Source organism: Watersipora subatra, chromosome 9, assembly GCF_963576615.1.
Source record: "Watersipora subatra chromosome 9, tzWatSuba1.1, whole genome shotgun sequence".
Classification (NCBI taxonomy): domain Eukaryota; kingdom Metazoa; phylum Bryozoa; class Gymnolaemata; order Cheilostomatida; family Watersiporidae; genus Watersipora; species Watersipora subatra.
The window spans coordinates 2,998,147-3,018,144 of NC_088716.1; the positions used below are offsets into that span (position 1 = coordinate 2,998,147).

General features: G+C 39.8%; 1 pseudogene; it reads right to left on the reverse strand.

Moving 5' to 3' along the window:
* The window catches only part of LOC137404200 (32 kDa beta-galactoside-binding lectin-like), a 34,429-nt pseudogene extending 17,734 nt beyond the window's left edge, over positions 1-16,695 (reverse strand).
* Between the last annotated feature and the right edge of the window lie 3,303 nt (positions 16,696-19,998).

The following is a 19,998-nucleotide window of genomic DNA, read 5'->3' on the forward strand; positions in this document are numbered from 1 at the left end:
TCAGGCCTCACCCCCTAATGGTGATACAACCCTGTATATCAGATCACACCTCCTAACGGTGAAATGACCCTGTATATCAGGGAACACTGTTTAATGGTGACACGACCCTGTATATCATACCTTACCTCCTAATGTTGATAGGACCCTGTATATCAGACCTCACCTCCTAATGGTCATTGCACCCTGCATATCAGGATACACCTCCAAATGGTGATAGGACCCTGTATACCAGGCTTCACCTACTCATGGTGATAGGACCCTGTATACCGGACCACACCTCTTAATGTTGATACAACCCTATACATCAAACCTCACCTCCTAATAGTGACAGAAACCTGTATATCAGGTCCCATCTCATAATGGTCATAAAGCCCCGTATATCAGACCATGCCTCCTAATGGTGATAGGACCCTGTATATCAAACCTCACCTCCTAATGGTGATAGAACCCTGTATATCAGGCCTCACCTCCTAATGGTGATTGGACCCTGTATATCAGGCTACACCTCCTAATGGTGATATGACCCTGTATACCAGGCCACACCTCCTAACGGTGAAACAACCCTGTATATCAGGCCCAACCTCCTCATAATGGTAGGGCACTGTATACCGGGCCTCACTTCCTAATGGTGATTCATTCCTGTATATCCGGCCTCACCTCCTAATGGTGATACAACTTAGTATATCAGGCCACACCACCCATTGGTGAAAGGACGCTGCATATCAGGCCTCACCTCCTAATGATGATACAACTCTGTATATCGGGCCATACCACCTAATGGTTATATGACCCTGTATAACAGGCCTCACCTCCTAATGGTGATAAGACCCTGTATATCAGGCTTCACCTCTTAATGGTGATTAGACCCTGTATATCAGGCCACACCTCCTAATGGTGATATGACCCTGTATACCGGGCCACACCTCCTAATGGCGATACAACCCTGTATATCAGGCCTCACCTTCTAATGGTGATAGGACCTTGAATATCAGGTCACATTTCCTAATGGTGATAGGACTCTGTATGTCAGGTTATACCTCCTAATGATGATAGGACCCTGTATACCGGGCATCACTTCCTAATGGTGATTCATTACTGTATATCCGGCCTCACCTCCTAATGGTGATACAACCTAGTATATCAGGCCACACCACCCATTGGTGAAAGGACGCTGCATATCAGGCCTCACCTCCTAATGATGATACAACTCTGTATATCGGGCCATACCACCTAATGGTTATATGACCCTGTATATCAGGCCTCACCTCCTAATGGTGATAAGACCCTGTATATCAGGCTTCACCTCCTAATGGTGATTAGACCCTGTATATCAGGCCACACCTCCTAATGGTGATAAGACCCTGTATATCAGGCTTCACCTCCTAATGGTGATTAGACCCTGTATATCAGGCCACACCTCCTAATGGTGATATGACCCTGTATATCAGGCTTCACCTCCTAATGGTGATGGAACCCTGTATATCAGGCCATACCACCTAATACCGATTGAACCTTGGATATCAGGCTACACCTCCTAATGGTGATAGAACGCTGTGTATCTGGTCTCACCTCCTAATGGTGATACAACCCAGTATATCAGGCCACACCACCCAATGGTGATAGGAGGCCATATATCAGGCCTCACCCCCTAATGGTGATACAACCCTATATATTTGGCCATACGACCTAATGGTTATAGTACCCTGTATATCAGGCATCACCTTCTAATGGTGACAAGACCCTGTATATCAGGCTTCACCTCCTAATGGTGATAGGACCCTGTATACCAGGCCACACCTCCTAATGGTTATATAACCCTGTATATCGGGCCTCACCTCCTAATGGTGATACAAATCTGTATATCAGGCCACACCACCTATTGGTGATAGGACCCTGATATCAGGCTTCACCTCCTAATGGTGATAGAACCCTGTATATCAGGCCATACCACTTAATACCGATTGAACCTTGGATATCAGGCCACACCTCCTAATGGTGATAGAACGCTGTATATCTGGCCTCCCCTCCTAACGGTGATACAACCCAGTATATCAGGCCACACCACCCAATGGTGATAGGACGCTGTATATCAGGCCTCACTTCCTAATGGTGATAAAACTCTGTATATCGGGCCGTACCACCTAATGGTTATAGGACCCTGTCTACCAGGCCTCACCTCCTAATGGTGATAAGACCCTGTATATCAGGCTTTACCTCCTAATGGTGATTAGACCCTGTATATCAGGCCACACCTTCTAATGGTGATTTGACCCGGTATTCATGGCTTCACCTCTTAATGGTGATAGGACCCTGTATTTCAGGACTGACTTATTAGTGGTGATACAACCCTGTATATCAGGCCTGCCTCCTAATGGTGATATGACCGTGTATACCGGGCCAAACCTCCTAATGGTGATAAAACCCTGTATATCAGGCCAAACCTCCTAATGGTAATACAACACTGTATATCAGGCCACACCACCTAATGGTGATAGGACCCTGTATATCAGGCCTCACCTCCTAATGTTGATACAACTCTGTATGTCAGGCCACAGCACCTAATGGTGATAGGACCCTGTATACCACGCCACACCTCCTTATGGTAATTGGACCCTGTATACCAGGCCACACCTCTTAATGGTGATACGACCCTGTATATCAGGCCACACCACCTAATGGTGATAGAACGCTGTATATCAGGTCACACTTGATAATGGTGATAGAACTCTGTATATCAGGTCACACCTCCTAATGGCGACAAGACCCTGTATATTAGGCCTCACCTTGTAATGGTGATTTGACTCCGTATATCAGGCCACACTTACCAATTATTATTATACCCTGGACGCCGGGCCACACCTCCTAGTGGTGATATAACCCTGTATATCAGGACAAACCGTTTAATGATGACAAGACCCTGTATATCAGGCCACACATCTTAATAGTGATAAGACCCTTAATATCAGGTCACATTTCCTAATGGTGATAAGACTCTGTATGTCAGGTCACACCTCCTAATGGTGATACGACCCTGTATATTGGGCCACACCTACTAATGGTGATAGGACCCTGTATACCGGGCCACACTTCTTAATGGTGATAGGACCCCGTATATCAGGTCTCACCTTCTAATGTTGAAAAAACCCTATATATCAGGCCTCACCTACTAATGTTGATAGGACCCTGTAAATCAGGCCTCACCTCCTAATGGTAATTGGACCCTGAATAGTAGGCCACACTTCCTAATGGTGATAGGACACTGTATACCGGGCTTCACCTTCTAATGGTGATAAGACCCTGTAAACTTGGCAACACCTCCTAATGGTGATACAACCCTATATATCAGGCTACACCTCCTAATAGTGATAGAACCCTGTCTCTCAGGTCCCATCTCATAATGGTGATAGAGCCCAGTATATCAGACCACACCTCCTAATGGTGATAGGACCCTGTATATCATGCCATAGCTCGTAAGGGTGATAGGACCATGTATACCAGGCTTCACCTCCTAATGGTGATATGACCCTGTATCCCGGGCCACACCTCCTAATGGTGATACAACCCTGTATATCAGGCCTCACCTTCTAATGGTGATAGGACCCTGAATATCAGGTCACATTTCCTAATGATGATAGGACTCTGTATGTCAGGTCATACCTCCTAATGATGATAGGACCCGGTAGATCCGGCCTCCCCTCCTAATGGTGATATGACCTTGCATATTGGGCCACACCTCATATTGATGATAGGACCCTGTATATCAGACAACACCTTCTTGTAGTGATATGACCTGCATATCAGTCCACCCCTCCTAATGGTGATAGGACCCTGTATACCGGGCCACACCTCCTAATGGTTATTGGACACTGTATACCACGCCACACCTCTTAATGCTTAAACAACCCTGTATATCAGGCCACACCACCTAATGGTGATAGAACCCTTTATATCAGGTCAAACTTGATAATGGTGATAGAACTCTGTACATCAGGTTACACCTCCTAATGGCGACAAGAACCTGTATATTTGGCCTCGCCTTGTAATGGGGACTGGACTCCGTATATCAGGCCACACCTACTAATGGTTATATTACCTTGTATACCGGGCCACACCTCCTAGTGGTGATAGAACCCTGTAGATCAGGCCTCACCTTGTAATGGTGATGGGTCCCCGTAAACCGGGCCACACATCCTAAGGGTGATAGAACCCTGCATATCAGGCCACACCACTTGATGCCGATTTGACACTGTATATCAGGCCACACCTCCTAATGGTGATAGAACCCAGTATATCAGGTCACACCTCCTGCAGGTGATAGAGCCCTGTATATCAGGCCACACCCCCAAATGGTGACACGACCCTGTATATCAGGACACACCGTTTAATGGTGACCGGTCCCTGTATATCAGGCCTCACCTCCCAATGGTGATTGGACCCTTTATATTAGGCCACACCTCCTAATAGTGATAGGACCCTGTATACCGGGTTTCACCTCCTAATGGTGATAGGACCCTGTATACCGGGCCACACCTCCTAATGGTGATACAACCCTGTATATCAGGCCCAACTTCCTCATGGTGATAGGGCCCTGTATGCCGGGCCACACCTCCTAATGGTGATACAACCCTGTATATCAGGCCTCACCTCCTAATGGTGATACAACCCAGTATATCAGGCCACACCACTTAATGGTGATAGGACGCTGTATATCAGACCTCACCTCTTAATGGTTATACAACCCTGTATATCAGGCCACACCACCTAATGGTGATAGGACCCTATATATCAGGCCTCACCTCCTAATGGTGATATGACGCTGTATATCAGGCTTCACGTCCTAATGGTGATTGAAGCCTGTATATCAGGCCACGCCTCCTAATGGTGATACAACCCTGTATATCAGGCCTGCCTCCTAATGGTGATAGGACTGTGTATGCCGGGCAATACCTCCTAATAGTGATACAACCCTGTATATCTGGCCACACCTCCTAATGGTGATCGGACCCTGTATACCGGGCCACACTCCCTAATGGTGATAGGACCCTGTATGTCAGGTCTCACCTCGTAATGGTGCTTGGACCCTGTAAATCAGGCCACACCTCCTAATGGTGATAGGGCCCTGTATATCAGGCCTCACTTCCTAATGGTGATAGGACCCTGTATATCAGGTCATACCTCCTAATGGTGATAGAACCCTGTATATCATGTCACACCTCCTAATAGTGATAGCACCATGTATATCAGGCCTTACCCCCTAATGGTGATACAACCCTGTATATCAGGCCAAACCTCCTAATGGTGATAGGACCCTGTATCCCGGGCCATCCCTCTTAACGGTGATTCAATCCTGCTTATCAGGCCAAACCTCCTAATAGTGATAGGACCCTGCATACTGGGTCACACCTCCTAATGGTGATACAACCCTGTATATCAGGCCACACCACCTAATGGTTATACAACCCTGTATATCAGGCCAAACCTCCTAATGGTGATAGTACCCTGTATACCGGGCCACACCTCCTAATGGTGATTGGACCATGTATACCAGGCCACACCTCCTAATGGTGATAGCACCCTGTATATCATGCCACAACTCCTAATGGTGCGAGAACTCTGTGTATCAGGTTACCCATATACAAAGTAATAAAACCTCTCTATGTAAGACAGCACTTACATTGGTCCCATCTTGGATAAAAGTGCAGAGGAATGTCTGTGTGTTTCTCATCCTCATCAGAACTTGATGACGAACCGTCCGGAGTTTTACCTTGAAGTTTGATGGAAATTCTGCAAAAGTTACGAATGAAGCTTTAACCAAACAGCTGGTTTCAAACACCTGTTTAGTTATCTGTCACCCTCTACATGGTTTAGATTCTTGTAGGCACTGGTAAGTACATGTACAGACCTGGCTAATGCTAGATGTTCATAGTGCTAGACACTTGTTGGCGCCTATAGGTGACCCAAATTATGTTTATGTAATTCTCATATATGTGCACAAGATCCTTTAAATGCCTTTGCAGAAGGTGCATTTTGTGGCATTTTGTGCCAAGAACATACTTTAGGCAAAGTCTTGGCAGATTCATGTCTATGACAGAATTGTGACATAGGCAAGTATCTAATAGCATCTTAAATAAAATGTACTTTTAGTCTTCCAAACATGAACAGCCACACTCATAGCACCTTCTACTGGTTCACTTATGATTATTACAATTATTATTGAATATCATATACATACACCAAAACAGTGCTCAAGTTTGATTCATTATCTGATTCATTTAGAGTTATCGTCTCAGCAAGGTAATGACACAAAATGAGGCAACTTCAACACTACACTATTTATAATCTTGTTGATGCTCATTTTCGTCTAAAAACTGTCATTTTGCTATAAACCAAGTTAGCATTGGCCAAAATGCAATAGTAAACACAATTTCCAGGATATTCCTCAATTGAAAACTTTACCTGGGATAGAGAGAATAATGAAGAGTCATGATGAATGAACTACAGGAACAATAAACACATCAGTTCTGAAAATAAAACAAATGACTTGTTTTTCTCTTGTGCAGTACTTAGATCCTGGATTACATACACCCCAGAAATACGCAACAAACCTTTCTGGTCTTTTAGTTATGCCTCAGAAACAGAAACTTTCGATATCATGCTGTTTCATTATTCACGATACGTCCAAAAGTTTTGTTAAAATTTTGCGCGTGTTCAAACTTTCTTCATTACAAAGTCAGAAACCTTCTACTGTTTAACCTGTATGTTTATCTTCCTTGGTCATCATTGCTGGAGCTTATGACTGTAACAATGTCTCCCGACTTAAGACCTGGCACTTTGCGATAGGAGCTGTCTACCTACAGCAGGTTATTACACCGCATCCATACTTCAGTGAATATGAGTCAAGCTTCCAGATCCAAACAAAGAAAAAAAAGGTTACTGATGGTTTTATGGATAGAGACGATATAGTCAGCACTCACTAAAGAGCCAAGGAATCTAACTTCCAATACAAACACATCTCCATTGACTGTTAGATGATGAGTATCCTGAGCATCACATCGATGATTGTATGTCACATATGGCTCACCATTCACGTACACCTGCAACAGTTGTCAATATACCAAACACGTGACTCACTAGTCATGTATACCTGCAACAACTGTCAATAACCTGACATTTGAGTCATCATTAGCAAACACCAACAACGGATGTCAAGAAGCTCGGTACTGTACAATACAAGTCATCTGCATGCATTACAGATGTCACTGAATGCTACCAGGTAGAAAGCTCAAAACAGAGAAAGTGTGAGAATTTGAAACGCATGACTATAATATTTTGTACATGTATTCTGTCATGGCTAGATGCAAGCTTATGTACCTATACATATGTTTACACAATTCTAGCTTAACTACAAATGTTGTACATGACAAGCATGTCCCCTGTCTGCAGCAACACAGTAGCTGCTACAAATATCAATAAAGCCCAGCTTACCGAGTAATAGTCATCTTGCACCTGAATGCCGATCTTGTAAACTTTTCAAGCCTCAAATGGGAAGCCGCCTTCTCTCTCCTCATCTGCGTACTCACCACCTAGTCTTGAATTCCTAGCCGTCTCCCTTTCATAGAAACGTAGGTTGAGATGGAGTTGTCTTTCCTCATCAGAAGCGTCACACACCAAGTTGATATCAAACCTTAAATATTAACAGACAATCTAAACAAACACTCATACTAGAAGACTAAATACTTGTTTCTTACAGCCTGATCATTGATAGGATGTTTCGGTCTGTGAGCGGGGCTCATGTCCCAAGTTGGATATGTTAAATAGGTCAATAGAAGACAGACACAGGCTAATAGAGGTTGTACAACTGACTACTATATGTGAGAGGGATATTACCCACTTTGGCTACTCTTCATTTGCATTGGGTATAGATATCCCCTAGTTGCAACAAACAGTCAAGGAGTATGTTAAAATAATGGGCTAGTCACATATACTCTGTGTTTCCATGCTTCAAATTGGTTTGGAGTTGCTTCCACTTCGATTCATAGAAGCAGTAAAATCCAAATGCGTTTAATTTCATTTTACCTTGCTCATAAAAATGCTCACTGCTGATGAATGCAAATGGATAACACTTGGCTACGCTCTCCTTATTATAGACGAAAATTGTTTAGTTCAAGCGTATGGATCACTGCTATGAAAACATTCTACTGCTTCTCTTCTAACTACTGTTTTTCTTTGAGTTTTTACCTTTACATAACATTTACATGTCAAGGATGGGTTGTTCGCACAAGGATGATGAAATAATTATATTTTCTAGCACAACTAGTTAATTACGCAAAAATTGGAAAGTGACATGAAGACCTGAAAGTGAGTCTACTTTTACAAGTTTCACTTTGAGGTATACATCACGGATCTCGGAAAGTTATTTAGTGAGACTCCAAAACATTGAAACAGTCAAGTGTGAGTTCGGCGGCAGCGGGCAACTCCAAACACATTTGAAGCAAGGAAACACAGTGATTATGTGGACTGCAGACTATTAAGGGAATGAAACTGCACCAATTTTCTCTCAGAATTCGTTGGTGTCATCCCGTGTCATTTTCGCTATAAAGTGACCTTCGGTAACAACTAAAGTTTTGTCTTTTTATTTATTGGACATAGTCAGTCAAATCCTCGATGTTCATTTTAACTACTTGGAAATACTTGGTAGGTTTCTGTAGTATTTTGAGTAGGCCTTGAAAGATGATTTTCATATCTTGCTTATAAAATGCCCTTTTTATGCTTTAAAGGTTACTTTGTTAACTGAAATACATGACAAGTCGTGAGTGGCGAATTCCATAGATATTTTCTTTGTTCGCATTAATTCAACTGTCTCGCCTGTGAAGGTTGTCACAACTGTCAGTCGTATTTATCCAACTACACTGACACGCAAGAATTGTCATTAACTATTTGTGTCAAAAAGCAAAAAACTACACCCGCATAGGGTGTCATGATTATATGGTCATGTTGAAACTGCTGCAGCTCACCTGTGAGAGCTGTCATGAACAGCGACAGTCACATTACCCCAGTTGCCAGGAATCAGCTCCTGTGGGATGATGCTAATGTAACGAGCTCCCTAAAAAGCGAGCAGAAAACTCCCTGTAGTTCAGACATTCTATTCTCATCAAGTCAGTCACACAGTACTGAATGAGTATGATAGTTCAAGGAACTACTTACATCAGTAGTTAAAGCTTAAGGGAAATTGTAGCCTTAGTTCCTTCAAGGCTCACAGACTCTCAATACTAATAGATACTTACAAAGTATGATGTGAATTCGACATCGGTAAATTTAGCATCACCATCTATGTAGATGTGAGGGACGGAAGGGATGTCCACTTTATGATCGTAATTGCAGAAGTGGGCTCCATTAACATAGACCTAAAGGGGACAGTAGATGGATGTTTACGCACAATATCCCTATGAGCTGATCATCACTGATTCAATGACGCAATTAATCAACAATTTTTAGTCATTCACAAAATAACAACAGTAAAAATCTGCAAGTCAAGATAGTTTTATTACGCATAAATTTTGATCAAATCCATCATGCTTCCGAAAGATAAAAACAGAACTTGTGGATGATGCGTAAAAAAATGCTGTGCCAGCTATTCTATCTTAATTGTTTTCTAAATTTCAGTCATTCTTCTTTTGATTTGAGAGGTTCCGAATGCACCGCTATGGGGTAGAAATCCTTATCTCTTTGGCAAATCATCAACATTCCTAATCTCCATTGCATAACTTATTGCATGGCAACTCAACGTGTGCACAACTTCAAATCAACACCATAGAGACAGAGATTCCCTGGCTACTGAATGAAAACATGCAATAGTACTGTGGAAAGGATTAATAGGCCTTCAATGCATCATCCTTTATCTACATATCTATCTACAAGAGCAGGAAGTCTGGGGATGAGGTCTAAAGCTATGCAAACCCAACTAAAGCCTGTGGTAGCTAGTGATTGCTCACCACATAGTTCCACACTGTACAGATTATTTGAATCTCAAAGCTAGCCTTAGAGGGAAATGGGAAGTCGGGCCCATCTTTCTCTCCTCCCCATTCACTGTCAACCAAGGAGTTCCTTACCACCTCATCCTGACACTGGCGAGGATTGTAGTGGAAAGCGATTGTGCTCACGCCATCTCCCTCCTCCGTCTGGAGGTTGAGGTAAAACTTAACATGATCATAAGACACCTGCCACAAATGCTTTGAAACTTTAGAAAATCAGAAAAAAATTGGTGCTGGCATGCCACTACCCACCATGAACATAAACATAGAACTACTGGCCAACTGATGACTTGAGCTTGACAGCTAAACCGACCTCACCGAGTTCAATTGATCACCAGTCCTTTTTACATGCACTCAGGTAAGTGACCTAATTTTTAGCTACTTGGAAAGTCAATGAATCTATGAGTAGTTTTAGCATGCACCCTTGTTTGCCTACTGCCTACGCAGCCATTGGTCACGTTGACATTGCAAAGTACTCAGGCTTACATTAGGTACGATGGGTCAACTATAAGGCCTCATTATCATACATAACAGAACACATCAGGTCGTGGGCTAAATGAGAGGATAAGATAAGGCCGTTACTGCCCTCTGAAACACCTTTAGACTTGGCTAGCAGCATACAACTTTCCTACACAATCAAACTACTGATTTGGATAGATGACATGCAACAGCTAGTAGATATGCACTAGTCTATGGCTTGTCTAAATATATTAAATGTCTTATTGGATGCTGGTCTGGCTCCACATTTAGTGAAGTAATCGCTTTCCAGGAAAAGTCAGTGCTATTAGGAGCAACTAGGAATCAACAGTAATCAAGCTTTATACTTTTGACATGTGTGCCAGTTAATCAACCAAGCTTTCTGTTAATAGTTTGAGACGCAAGTAGTACTGCTCGTAAGTGAGCTTCAGACCCAAGCTATACGCAGCTAAAATGACAGTAGACACTGACAACTTGCATATATAGAGTGAGTCCATGCGTTATACCTGTCTGCTGCGCCCTTTTTTACTTTACCCCGCACTACTGCTAGACACTAAGCTATAAATACATAGAGAGAACTATCACTAGGTATGCTGGAGAGATAGTGATAACCATAAAAACCAGTGATCATTATAATATTGTCTCTAGAATTAGATGAACTGTTAAAATGAAGATCAATAAACACCTAAAACTAGAGATGGTATAAAATTGACCTGGAGATGTTAATCGGTGGTAAGTGTACAGTTACGATGGGGAAATACATATATACAGTTCAGATTGAGATAGACAGTAGATTGAGAAATAATTATATTGTGAGAGAATATATAGATGTACGTCAGGACTGCATATATGTACATGTACATGAGCTGAAAGACTGGAACCGGGATACAGTAGACTTGATGACCAGCCCACAGTAGTGTGTTGATCTGCATTTATACAAAAAACTATCCTGTACTTTTTCATAGAGTGCAGCGTTACGAAATATGATGACCAACTATGGTTAATGGTAAAACTTATAAGAACAAGTACCTACAGCCTTCTTTATTATAAACCACGTCTGCAAGTAAGTCTGCATAATCTATACTTCCTAGAGACTATGTTTTAGGCCATCACCTTTTGCATCGATTTTTTTTGTATTTTTAACAAGATTTTGACCTCGGATCGCTCAATCGTTTTGGTTTTTTAGTAACTAAAAAGTTCAGGGCTACAGGTAAGTTCGTTGGCTTGTTACTGAACACAATGAATATCAGATACTATTTTCTATACTTGTACATCAGATCAATAGCTAGTAAGAAAGGTGACTAGGTACAGTCCCAGTGAATTTAGCTATAATCATAACCTAATGATACACTTATGATTGTAGCTAGTCACAGGTTTCATTATACTTCCTCGATACAGTCAAGTTCGGTTACAAAATCAACTTTACACTAACTTGTTGGACACAGTTATGCTTGATTACCTACAAGACAGTTACCTCAACCTCTCCGATTCAGTTAAATTTGATTACATATCCTACACTTACCTCAACTTATAGAACATGGTCAGGTCTGATTAGTTACGAGACACTTACCGCAACTTGTTGGCCTTTTATTGTCACCATTTGCAAACATTTTATCTGAATGTATTGCAAATCTGTTAGACAGAGCATGCTTCCTTCTTGCTGTTTTACTATAACCTCTGACCATGTTTGAGTTGGGAGCTGCTGGTATTTGCTTATTATCCAAGTTCGAAGGCAGCTCGTTTCTTTTCGTGGACTCCATATCTAGTAAAATCATGGACTGTTACTAAATGCGGAAAGCCATAGTTAGACAACTCCGATACAATGTCATAGTATCAACAGACAAACATGACCTCTTACTAATTAAACAGAGGAGCACTTGATGCAGTTTCGAAAGAGAAAATCATACAGCCGACTTAGTTATATGTTGACAGTAAAATCAGGAAATAAACGGGGATGAGCTAGAAACACATGTCTTAAAGAACAATCATGCAGTAGATATACAGTACAACTAGTGATAGATGTACAGTAGAACCAGAGATAGATATACAGTAAAACTGGTGATAGATATACTGTAGAACCAGTGATGGATATACAGTAGAACTAGGGATAGATTTACGGTGGTACTAGTGATAGTTATGCAGTAGAATTAGTGAGAGGTATACACTAATACTAGTGATAGGTATACAGCAGAACTAGTGATAAATATATTGTAGAACCAGTTAAGTATATTTATATACACGAAAACTAGTGAGCGAAATACATTAGATCTAGCAACAAATATACTGCAGAACTAGTGGGAGATATACAGTAAAACCAGTAATACATATTTATATACACTAAAACTAGTGAAAGATATACGGTAGAACTAATGATAGATATACAGTAAAACTAGGGATAAATATACAGTAGATCTAGTGATGGATATACAGTGGAACTAGTGATATATATATATATATATATATACAGTAGTACTAGTGATAGATATACAGCAGAACTAGTGATAGATATACGATAGATGTCATACGATAGGTTCTCTGTCTTCATAGCATCGTACTAAACTTGAATGTAACCTCTTGCAGCATACCAGACTTCTGCTGAACCTTGAGCATCAAACCCCAGTTCTACACCTCCAATTATAACAACATTCAACCTTAGCGACTTCTTGCCTTTTCACATTGTGCTAAATACACAAACAAAGCATTGAAGATATAAGAATGTATTTGTCTAGAAATTTATATGATATAATGAAAACAATCGCTTGTTAATACTTCTGTTTCGCACAAAAATACTACATTATTATTTTATTGAAACGTTAAGCAATGGTCGATAACTTTTTGTTAATGCTGGTTTTAAACTCCATAGACGTGTCATTTCAGATCATTTTTGTCACGAAGTGATACCTGAGGTACCTTTCCATCTGTTATTCATACATTCTTATCAAGACAAACAACAGTCCAATAATATCCTTTGACTATCATTGCAGTTCTATGTCAATAAGTTGTACAAACCCAGTGAAAAAGTAACTAGGCATAATGTATAAAACAACCATATCTTCCTCTTCCTCTATAGATTCTGTTTCAAAGAATTCACACGCATCATGCCAATTGTCATCTTCTATCATTGAAGACATCGTAGTTGCAAAGCAGGGCAATTAATTCATAGATTTACACACATCAATGTCGCAGCTAGCCTAAAAATAGCATTTAGTTGGATGTAAAGAGCAGGGCTCAGTACAGAACGTCATGAGAACCTTGATGGGTGTGCTAAAGTGAAGACAACCCTTGAGTTTTTGCATGAGCAAAACTAATTGGTGTGAACCCGCTTACAATTTTTAAGAATAGTTTTATGGGCAGGCAAAAAGTAGATGCATAGGATGTTGGAGTAGCTATAAGCAGTACTCGTATTAATATCAGAGGCTAAACCTATAACTAACTTAGAGTAATATACTAGTTAATTAAGGTCAAGGTTATCTGCTGATTCTGCATTCACATGTAGTCTGCCTATTATGGAAATGTAACCGACTCCGGTGAAGATGTTGACAAAGGTGGTACACTATTAAAATGTTTGCAGTTTTTAAAAATGGTCAAGAAACAAATAACTCTACCTGTATCTGAAGTCTATGCATATCAGACTCAGTAGTAAGAATATGCAGCATAACTTATTCTAACTTACAACAATCCTAAATTTAATTACTTTTTGTTATTCTATCATCTAGAATTTTATACTTTTACATTTACTTTTACTTCACGAAAATGTATTGGTTAAAAAAACATCCGGCAGCGTATGTTAAACTAGTTCGTAAGTTTGTATGTCAAGAGAAAATATTTGCTTAAATCCTTTCGCTGTATGCCCGAAAATTTGTATGTAGATGTTTGACTGTATTAAGGATTTCACTGCATCTGTCTAGCTAACAGTATCCTCAACTTCAGGCAGCTAACAATGCAGCAAACCTCAACCCACTCTACCCCAACACGGAGACCAGGCAGAATAAGTCTCTTCAATGTTTACCTTCTTGAGATAGCTGTAAGCCATTAGACATCCAAGGAATAAATAGCTACAGCCGTCACTTCTGATTGGAGCAGACACTGTACTAGGCATTAAGGTAATGGTTGGAGAAAAGGCCAGTAAGAATAGCTTGGGAAATGCTTTGGGGCAGATTATCAGCTTGACTTGTCTACAAATATCATGAACCACGTCTGTTCAGATGAGTATGTTGACGCTGCAAAGCATAAACATCTGCTTACAAAAGTGTATGATACAAACTCTATGCAATGTCATCAACAAACATGATCAGTATTATAGAGTCACCGTAGCAACTGCTGAATCTTGGTCTTTGCAATGCTTAGATTGACCGGCTGTTTCAGCTATTTCTAACACATCTGTATCTCATCTTCCACAGATTACTGTCCATATCTATACATAGGACAACAAAATCCATACCTATAAAAAGACAATTCATACATATGAACATCCTGCCTGCAAATATGAACACCCTATCTGCAAATATGAACAGCATATTTGTACTTATGGACAGGATATCTGTACATATGAGCAGCATACTATACATATGAACGACTTATCTGTACATATGAACAACACACATATACATTTGAACATATGAACAACATATATGTGCATAAAAAATCATACTTGTACCCAATAATAGCCTACCTAATCATTAAAACAATGTATCTGAACATACTAACGGGATGTATGTATATTCGGACAGGATATATGTACATATAAACAACATATCTTCACTATAACTTCACTGTAAAACCTCATACAACTGGTTCAAATTATTACAAGGCCTCATACCATTAGTCAACTCTATCATTCAGATCAAGTTGCTCTTTGGCTTCAAGTGTTCATCTTTAATCAAAGCAGCTTGGAATGATGCTTCTACCTGATGTCATTGTAATAGACCGCAGGCTACAGCTGTACTTGTAATATAATAATAACTGATAATAATTATAAAATGATATCTTAGCCTTTGATTCACTTATCATTGCGGTTGCTTACCCAACATTTAGTGATTCTACTATAACCTGCTTTAGAACATCATAATTATGTTGAAAGTATTTTGGTGTATGTTATTCACTTCTTTTGGAGTTTAGGGTGCTACTAGGATTGTCTTATGACCAAAATAATAATAACCTCAAATAATAAAATATATTAAACTTTGTTTATTTAATTTATACTTAATTGACAGATATTAATTAGTAAGGAAAATTATAGCAAGATATAAATACGAATACTTTTTGCCGTAACTAAAGGTGTTGATAGATTTGGATAAATTAAATACTTTGTCATTCACCACCTCGTACTTTATTAGCATTATGCAAGGGAAACGCATCGCGACTAGAGCCGGTGCCAGCGTGACGGCCAATTGACAGGCCGGGCCAGGCCTCCCCCTCTTGCCCGGAGGCTGGGCCGATGATAAAGCAGGAGTAACATGGGTCACGTAGCCAAACACCATGCGTTTCTCGTTTTCCACACGCGAAAGCACAAAGCATACGATTATGAAGTTTGACTGATTTCAGCCAAACTTTGTATGTATATGCTCCGTGCCTTCCGATATATTACAAGCCTATTTAGTCTCATACCTCTGACTCATTGCTAGTGATCCAGTCATTAAGTGCCCATCTCAGACTTTATTTTTTCTCTTGTTTACTTAAATACTTTTGGAAACACTTCACTACTCACCTGACTGGTTATCTGAAGGAATGATATCATGCCTCTTTACCACCTTTGTCGTATTTTCAGGTCTGCTATAGAGAACCTGTAGAAAAATGTCACCATGAGTGTCAACCATAGTAACATAAGTCATCATCAGAGTATTTGGCTAAGCACCTGTGTCTGATATTTAGCTCCCTACCAATATATACAGTTCATCTTTACCTTATCTATAAAAGTATTGTCTGTTGTCTGTCTGTTCACTTTTTCTCACAACCCAATCTTTATTCTTTGATTATTGTTTTGACTATTATTTATTCAACTTTCTTTTTCATCACCTCCTCTCCGCCTCTCTCCCGCTCCCCCTCTCTCCCGCTCCCTCTCTCTCTTCAGCTACCTCTTTCTCCATCCCCTTCCCGCTCCTTCTCTCCCGCTTACTGTCTCGGTCTCCCTCCCACTCGTTCTCTCTCCCTCTTTCTCTTCCTCTCCTTTCCACTCTCTGTCTCCCATTTCTCTCTACCTTTCCGTCCTTCTCTCATTTCCTCTCTCCCGTACACTCTCTCTCCCACACACTCTCTCTCTCTCTTCATCTCTCTCTCCCACACTCTCTCTCTCTTTCTCTGCCACACTTTCTCCCTCAACTGTTTATTTATAGAAAACTAAGCCCTATCATAGGTAAGACAATTACAAGATTGGAAAATGAAAGACAATTGCAGCTAGAGCATAGAGTGTATAGTGTGACCACAGTGTAAAAAGACTACTGAATGAAAACTCTCCTGACGGTCGGCTACCTCATTACAAAGTCTTGGAAATTTTGTAAGACCTAATAGTAGTTACAGCTATGAACCACTCTTCACTATTGGTTAGTATTACTGTAAAACCTCAAACAATTGGTTCAAATTATTACAAGACCTCATATCATTAGTAAACTCTATCACTTGGATCAAGTTGTTCTTTAGCTTCAAGTGTTCATCTTTAGTCACAGCAGCTTGGAATGCTGCTTCTACCTGATGTCATTGTAACAGACCACAGGCTAAAGCTGTACTTGTAACATAATAATAACTGATAATAATAATAAAATGATAACATAGCCTTTGATTCACTTATCCCCAAAGTTTCTTTCCCAACAATTAGTGTTTTACTATAACCCGCTGTAGGACATTATATTTCTTGTAAAAGTATTTGTGTAGGTAATTCACTTGTTTTGACATTTATTGTCCTGTTTTGTCTTGTTTGTCTTAAGAAAAAAATAATAAAAATTTCAATGAATACAATACATTTATTTTTTCTCCATCATTAAACCTTGTCAATTATCCCACAACCAAACACGAGCGAATCGAATGTTTGGGAGCTCAACGATAAATGCATCTGCGCACACAACTCCCAAAAAATTATCCGTCCACGGCCGTTATCAAACCCTTGTATCATAATAACATCAAAAATGTTAACCATTTTTGTGTAAGGTCGCTCAAGTATAATAATTAATAATGATACAAAACACATGTAAACATATTTAAATATGTACCAAGTCTTTGAACAGTTTCTGCAATATCCTAAAACTAACCCATCTGATTGGATTACACATAAATAGACAGATTAATTTGGCTTAAACTCGCGATAAAAACTTGACGAGCGTTTTTACTCAAAATTAAGACCGGCAGATGAAACGCTGATAAGGCCGTGCAACAAAGAGTAGAACCATGAAGTCGGGCGCATTTCACAAAAAAAGACGTGCACATTTCACCAGTCTATGGCATTGTCCAATTGCCGAAGGTTTCTGTAATCAACGTAGAAGTACTGAAAAGTAATCGCTTTTTTTGCCAATTCTAAATTCCAATTGATGTCCTAAGCAGTGAAAGTAAAGAATATTACGATGATATTTTTCTAACGATTCTTATAAGATTATTACAATATTTAATTATAAGAATAATTATTCGGTTTTATCGGATTATTATAAGATTTAATTATAAGAATATCCTTTCGAAGTTACAAGATCAAAGTAGGCCTATAGTGACCGATGGTGTGCAAGATGTTACTGTTATTACCTCTCTAAAGATTTTGTTGATGATACTGCGGCTGTGGTCAATATTGCGGTACTTCTAAGCCGTTTTTAATATCTGCAAAATTAAGTAATAGGCCTACATTTTTTTATAGATATACATCTATTTCTATAGTTCAAGAGAGATCAAGTTTGTAGAGAGCAAGTAGGCATGCAGCCACAGAGGACAAGTAGGCATGCAGCCATAAAGATCAAGTAAGCATGCAGCCATAGAGATCAAGTAGGCATGCAACCATAGAGATCAAGTAGGCATGCAGCCATAGATATCAAGTATGCATGCAGCCATAGAGATCAAGTAGGCATGCAGCCATAGAGATCAAGTAGGCATGCAGCCATAGAGATCAAGTAGGCATGCAGACATAGAGATCAAGTAGGCATGCAGCCATCGAGATCAAGTAGGCATGCAGCTATAGAGATCAAGCAGCTAAAATCTGTTGAGATTTTTGAATTCAGCGTAATTTTATAGAAATATGGATGAATATCACAACTTCTTACTATCGCTTGCTATGAGCAATGATATACAGCCTCCCCCAGCCTGTGTATATTACACAGCGGCTTGCCATTTTACTTCTAATATTGCATTTCTTCCATTGCAGGGGAGAGATATAAACATAACCTTTTCCGTTCATTATTGCTGTTTGTTGTACATAATAACACCCAGTACATTACAGCTACCATTGCAGTTCTCCTATTGCACTGCAGTGCCATTCGACTGCTAATATTGCATTTCTCAACCGGCAGTACCCTTTCTTTTTCAATTATCACTTTGGTAGTGTGCTGCATGCCGGGGAATCTATAGTATATAAATTAATTTTTTTTAATTATAACAAAATATGAATACAAATTATTCTTGCCTTAACTAAAGCTGTTAAAATAATCAGTTAATTTAAATCCTTAGCCAATCCCTACAAACTATTTTATTAGGTTTACTCTATTCACTAAGTTGTGCAATTTGCTCTTTTTAGACTGTTCAAAAGTGGTATTCAAACAAAATTATTTGAGACCTAGAGCAACCCACTAGGCTTACAATGATGAAGCAATGTTTCTTTTTTATGGTACTTGGGATTCTCCAATTCCAATCAATTTAGCTTGAGCTGTCATCGTACAATTAAACTTATGCTTACTTACAGTTGAGCCTAAACTTGTGCATAGTTATATTTATACAAATAGATGCCAGTTAAAAAAATATCCGTACAATTTAACTACCTGCCCTCATAACTTGTGATAGTGTTATTCATGGTTGGTTCGGAATGGAAAACGCGTGGCGAAAATTTAGAGGTTTCAATGCGGCCGCCAACGCATTTATTATAAAAAGCTCAAATGGAGTCGCTTATAATAGTGTATTTGTTGAGAACTCGTTCGAAAAAATAATACAGGACGTACACATGTATTGGCTGATCATTATAATAGACCATATTCTTTGGGTACTTTTTTAGAACATAAACGTAACTCTCACTAGAGAACTGTCACCTCCCTCCTATCGGTATACGGTAGACAATGCTACTGATAGAATAATGTGACTCAAAACCTATCGGAAATTTTATTACCTAACTGCTTGGAACTTGTCATTCACGATTCATAAATGACGGCTGATGTTATAATTAAAGATGTAGTTGCGTCAAAATTTAAGTTGATCTTAAAAGAAAGAATTTTTTTTCTCTATCAGTTGATATGTTGTTTGTTGTGTTACGCGATCGCATTGCCAAGATGTTTGAAGATTAAAACCGAAAAAATCTGATCGCCGTAAAAACGCT